The sequence below is a fragment of the Myodes glareolus genome, chromosome 6 (genome assembly GCF_982192425.1).
Source record: "Myodes glareolus chromosome 6, mMyoGla1.1, whole genome shotgun sequence".
NCBI lineage: Eukaryota > Metazoa > Chordata > Mammalia > Rodentia > Cricetidae > Myodes > Myodes glareolus.
In genome coordinates, this window is record NC_142031.1 from 94,206,295 (window position 1) to 94,213,268 (window position 6,974).

A 6,974-nucleotide genomic window follows, 5' to 3' on the forward strand; every position below is an offset into this window, starting at 1 on the left:
CAAAATCGTAGAGCTTAATATTCAGTGAAGTTGCAGTTTCGTGATTAGAGCAGCTAAGATGAAAGCATTTTTCAGCTTATTGAATTCATGCTCTCACTAAAATAAAGATTTATTTTTATTTCTAGATTTCTTAGAAACATTAATTCTTACAAAGCCCACCTAAGTGAGAAAAATCACTACTTTATGCAACATTCCTTCCTTGTTGGCACCCAGGGCTCATTGTAAAAATGGTTATTAACCAGAACAATAGCAATTAAAGACTTTCCAGGGGCTCAGGGCAAAAAGCATTTGTTACATTTTTGTAAAAATGAAAAGCTGTTTGCAAATAAAATGCAGTTTTACTAATCCTGAGGTTCACAGTAGTAACCACCATAGGAGAGTCTAGTTTGAATGCAGTCTTGCAACTTTTTATAAATAATTGACCAAATAATTTCACGGGGTTCTTGAGGTAGCAGGTACTTTTAGATACAACATTTCATTTGGTTGAATTCACATTTTCTGGAAGAATGTAATGTCTTCAGATGGATTCTTTAACTTGAATGTATTCCACAGAATCACTCCCATTTTGCACGAGAAGACAGATTTTGTTGCACTTAAATTATGAAAGTGACAAAATGCTATGAACCACAAAATCCTGGTTATATGACTCTATCTGAATTCTGGAGCAAGAAGAAAAAGTTCCTTTTACCCCATCCAGACTCTGTAGTGGTGTATAAGTCATTATTAGATGTAGGATCCTTGAAACACCTTTGTTGACACTCTAGAGACTTGACACAGAAGTTGTGAAGTAACAACTTCTTTCATTTTGCATCATTAATTTTAAGACTTGCAAGCATTTATTTGATGTCTACAACTTGCCTGAGAGAGCTCCCAAATCTCTGCAACTAGAAGCTTGTTGATGTTGAAAGCCACCACACGAGGAAAACAAAGCAGTTTTATTCTCCACAATAAGAAATCAAAAGGAACGAAACTCAATACCAAGTCTTTTAAGTGGTTCTTCTATTGATAAATATATTTGCTGCTAGCATTTATTTAAATTGTATTCCACGCCGTTCAATGTCAAATGTTTTAATGTTTCTAGGTGTTTACCAATAGCTGGCAGTCACCTAGAAAAGAAAATATTATTTCTATTGGTGAGAGAGATACAACACAGAAATCCACAAGCATCTTCAAAGTCGCATTGAGTTTAAGTGGTTCATGGCTGACTTTATGGGCAAAGACTGGCTTAACACAAGCACCATTACTAGAAAACGGATGTTTTCTAATATGAACTTTATGTCATTTTGGTTCTAGCATGTTTTCTGTGTGAGTTCAGTTCAAACATTACTGCTGTCACAATTTGCTGTATGGGTGGTCTTCTAGGTCTCTGTCCTCAGAGAGGAGTGCAACTGTCCTAGCTCAGAAGGGAAGTTGAACAATGGTAAGAAACATCTCCAGCTAAAAGGGCAATTTTGGAGTTGGCTATCTATTGAACTTTATGCCACGCATGTAAACATTCATCATCTAACTTCTACAATAACTTCATAGTAGGTTACTTTAGACTACACTTTTAAAGGATTATGATACAAACTTTGAAGAACTTTTAGTTTTACACACACACACACACATACACAGACACACACACACACACAAGAACGTATGCACGCAAACACACATGATCCTTCATTAAATGACCTAATACATTCTTTCTGATGGTTCATCACATTTTCAATTAATTTTCTTGAATTTAAGACACCCTTATTTAGTACCTGTCATTCAAGGAGGGTTTTAATAAACAGTCCTCAATGATGCTATAAAACTCCTGAGAGATATTGCTTAACTGCACACAGGAAAGGAGTGATAAAGGTTATTCTCCAAGTGTATGAATTCAATGTAACAGATATCACATGAAAGAAATCTACATGCCACCAATCAATGTGCACCTGTTCTGCAACTGCCATCTATATTTTGTGTCCAAATAGAATTAGATGACGATATAAAGATGAATGACTGTCAAATCTTCTCCAACAATGCTATTTAAAGCAGATTGCTAGATGATACAAGGAATTCCTTCCCAAGAGACTACTTGCCTCTGTGGATGAGGATTGTTAGCTTCTATCCCAGAGCAACAGATTCCATGATAAGGGCACTTCAAATGCCTTTGAGATGTAATCAAGAAAGAATATAACTCAGATTTATAAATATGTGAATAAATTAAGACCAAAGTCTACTTCCATATGTATCAAAACTATTCTTAATTACGTTATGAACTTTAAAATAAATCATAGAATAAAATCCAAAAAATTTCCCGCAAGAGACATCCAGGAAGCCCTGGGAAAGTTGATTCTATGGATAATGGATAATACATGAGGGTGTTCTAAAAATCACATAGCATATTAAAATGATTATAATAGTGCGAATTCCAAAGACTTTAAGACTTTCTGAAGGGTTGAGCTACCTTAAAGACAGATTGTAGGGTTTTGGAGCATTGTTGGAGTTGGTAATGTTGGAGAAGCATGGGCTCTGATGTTGCTGATATACAAGTAGATGCCTTGGTATCAATCAGTCACAGCAATAGAGATATTTGTGAGGACAAAAAAGGAAATTCAACAGGATTATCCTATGTCAATCTCAATACTTTCGTCTTGACTCTGAGGTGTTATAACCACTTAATTTGTGTGTCCAAATCAGATGGCCAGGGTGAGTTTTGTCCCTGTAGCAATTAAAAGAACTCCTTGTATTCATATTCATAATCTAATTTGAATAATTTAAGTATGAAGAACTAATGAAGCCCTTTCCCACACCTCCAGAAAAATAAGGCACACAGCTGACTGTTCAAATGGTAAGGATTTCACCAATTCAAACTCAAAACTGTATACTCCCTGGGGCTCTTCTGATAGAAATCGTATGTAAATCGTGCCGGGATTTCATATTGAACTCAAAGATATTTGTCAATGCAAATTTCACAGAAGACTCTCTCTCTCTCTCTCTCTCTCTCTCTCTCTCTCTCTCTCTCTCTCTCACACACACACACACACACACACACACACACACACACACACAGGTTGGGATTAAGAAAGATTGAATGAACTGGAGTGTTCATACATGAAATTCTAGGTTTATAAATGTTTGAAATTTGGATATGGGGAGGTAATCCAGTTAAAACCATTTTCATCACAAGCTTGGGGATCTGTGTTCAAACTCATGTAACTCTCATAAGGCTTAGTATAGTGGCAGATATTTGAAATTCTGGTACTCCTACAGCAAGATGAAAAGTATGAAAAAGAAATTCCAGATGTTCACATGACAGCTAGCTTGGCACACAAAATGAAAAAATCAACAAAGAGATTCTGTCTCCAGTAAAGTGAAAGGTGAGAATTGAAACTTGAGATTGTTCTTTGATCACCACACACATGCAATGGCTTATATCCATCCACACTTCCACACACAAACACATCAACAATATGTGCACACAGCTAAGAAAATGATAAAAAGATTTTGATTCATTGATCCAGTTCCATAGATTTTGTCTACCTGAGTGCCCTTTAATTGATTCCTTAATGTGTTATCTGGTCTAAGGGTACAAGATGGTTAAGAGCCAAGAGCTCGATTCTGCAGTATGGAGACTACACTTGATGTTGGCATCTTATGTTGTTGAAAACTGTCTGTGTTCTCATGATAAAGCTGACAATGGCAGTGTGCCTTTATAATAAATAGCTCTGTTTGGCTTGCATGTATGCACAACTAATATGTGTGCTAAAAATGTGGTAGACATGATCAAATATAATCATATATGTCAATTTAAACACTTGAAAGAATAATAGTGTATAATTGAATTTAACTAGGAAAGTAGAACTCAGAGAAGTCAGTTGAGGGTGTGGCTGGCACACTCCTGTAAGTAGTACTCCACATACTAAGAAATTAGCTAAGGGAAAGACAATAAAATCAACAATAATGGAAGTAGAGCTTTAGTAATGAAACATCCTTGGTTTTATCCATGTAATATAACTGGATAAGCTGCTTAAGCTTTTTTAATGGGGGAAGGATTTATTTTGTTTGCAGTTTGAAGTCATAGTCTGTATGGGCAAAGCAAACATGCAAAGGCCCAAGGCAGCAGATCACATTTTATCTGTAGCCAGAGGAAGAGAATAATCAAGTCATTTAATCTTTTTGAATCATTTAAAAGTGAAACTGATATTAATAACCTGGAGAGTTTTCTGTGAAAATAAAATAAGTACTGTGTGTGTGTGTGCGTATGTGTGTGTGTGCGCGCGCGTGCGCAACCACGCGAGCACGTGCATGCGTGTCTGCACACATGATTTGTACATAAATGTAGATCTCCTTCCTCAATGGCAGGCTGATTTGGAACAGACAACACAGCCTACAGAGCAGAGTCTAAAGGCCAAAACTACAATACAGACCACCTGAGCTGATTTGTTGCTTCTGTTTGCTACCACTTTCGCATGACAGTGATGCTTGTTTTCACTCAATGTGGCTTTCAAACTTGAGAGAGTGTTTTATCTGTACCAGCATATTCCTACCTTCCATTTCATTAATGAAAACTCCCTAATCAGTAACTTTAGGATCTCAAACTTATTTACTGATTTACTACTAATATTTAAAACACTATTTTTGTATCTAGGATTGAGACACACTATACAAATTTTTATTCTATTTATATTTCCTGCAAATTTTAACAATGTTCTCATTTATATAAGCAATACTTGCAATGTTTTAAATTGTATTCATAAATTTAAGATGGTTAATTTCTTATTTAAGTACTCTGGATGAATTAAAATAGCTTCACCCTAATTCTTTTTTTAAGCCAGCAGAATTAAAGCTATAAATACTATGATTCTTAAATGGTTTTGAATTTATTAATATAACATGCTGCTTTAGCAAATTGCATGTCGAAAGCAAATACTCAATGACATACTTTTTTAGAATCACTACGTTAACTTTTAACTTGAAAAATAAGTTTTCCTTAAACTTGCTTAATAAAATACTATATTTGAAAAATTCCTTATATATAAGGAATATATATAATATATAACTATTAATATAATAGATGTAATTTATTTAAAATACTTATATGTGATACTAAGTCTTCCTATAGCAGAGATGTTAAGAAAATAATGAACTCTCCCTCCATGTCTTTTTTTTCCCAGAAGTAGGACAAGGCAAACACCAGAGAGAGAGAGCAGAAGTATGAGGCAGAGAGCTACAAACACACAGGGGTAGCTTTCCCACAATCCTACCTGTCAGTGTAACTTCAGTTCTAAGATACTGTATCTAAAAGTTCTCAAATTAAGGAAAGAGGATCATAATATAACCTGGTAGAAAGAAGCCAGCCATCAAGAAAGTATGCTATCTTTATTACCTAGTCATGGCTCCTTCTCATCTGTCTGCCTATCAGGAAATTTGTCTAACTCCTGGTTCATCAGGGTCACACACAAGGTCAGCCTCTGGTCTCCACAAGCAGACACATGCACTTACAAGTACACCAAAACTCATAAAAGCACAAATACAGCATACATGCCCATACACATTTTAAAATTTTTCAATGAAATTAAAACATTACATGATATATTTTTAAATTGTGGCTTAAATATAACTAGGATTTTTGAAAATAAAAGTAGGAAGAAGCAAAAATGTTATTTCTATATTAATTATACAACTTATAAAAACTATTTCATTTTCTAATAAATTATTTTCTGGAAGGGATAATGTAGACAACCATGGACATGAGCTGTCTTTCTAAAACGTGTTTTCTAAATGTGAGGCAGTTAACAGTTATCAGACTGCTTCGTCTACAGTTTATCTCTGGTAATCGAAAAGGTCTCATTTTGTCTTTGTGTTACATGTTGTGGTGCATTTACTATAAATGACAGAGCACATAATCAGAAGATTAATTTGCTTTGGAACTGTGAAGCTTACATTAAAAAGGTAAACAGTATGTTTATATGATGTGTAACTATTTACAAGTTGGGGTCTGCATTGACACAGAAGAGGGAATGTTTGCAAATGAAAATCAATGCAAACAATAATTGCATCTTCTGAGAGGAGTACCAGAAACAAGAACAAGAAATATAAAATGGTTTTTATTATTATTACTGTTTTATACCAAAACGCATTGGAATGCTCTCTCACCCTGGCTCTCTGTTTCCTATTATCTCCTTTTTTACTGAAACAATATTTTACTGTTTCCTAAAGCATGGTCTGATTTTTCACACACTGATTATATTTCACTTAAATCATGCACACGTGAGCCTGCACGCACACACACACACACACACATACACACACACACACACAGACACACACACACACACAATCGTAACTTAAGTTTTTCTTTTCTTTTCTCACTGTAAATATCTAGCTATCTAGCAATAAGCATTATTCTGAAGTAATCCATTTTATACGGGTTGCCATAGTGATAGATGATGCCTCTTCATAGAACCTAAATTTCTACTAGTTATTAGAAGAATACTTTAAAACCAGTACCACTATCTATTAATACTGTATTTTTGCTTTACAGCAATTACTCTAACAACAGCTTGAGTAAAAATGTGAATTGATTTAGGAAGAACTATGTGTGGAAACACTATAATTGGATCTTGGCCATCTAAGCTTCTCATTTCTGTTTTATATAAAGGATTCAAATGTCAAAATGGATCCTGTTCATAGTATGGCAGTGCTAAGAAAAGAAGAGAATTAGGAAAGTTAGAAATGTTAATAGGAATTTATAGTTAGAAGAAAGGGTGGTATAGGCAATAACTACAAGGGATCAGAGTGTGTAAAGGAAATTAAATTAAACTATACACACTACTCCTATTGAAGAAACTGTGAGATGAGTTTATGATCTCTCTCTCTCTCTCTCTCTCTCTCTCTCTCTCTCTCTCTCTCTCTCTCTTTGTGTGTGTGTGTGTGTGTGTGTGTGTGTGTGTGTGTGTGTGTGTATGTATGTATGTCTGAAAATGAATGTCAATTAGTCA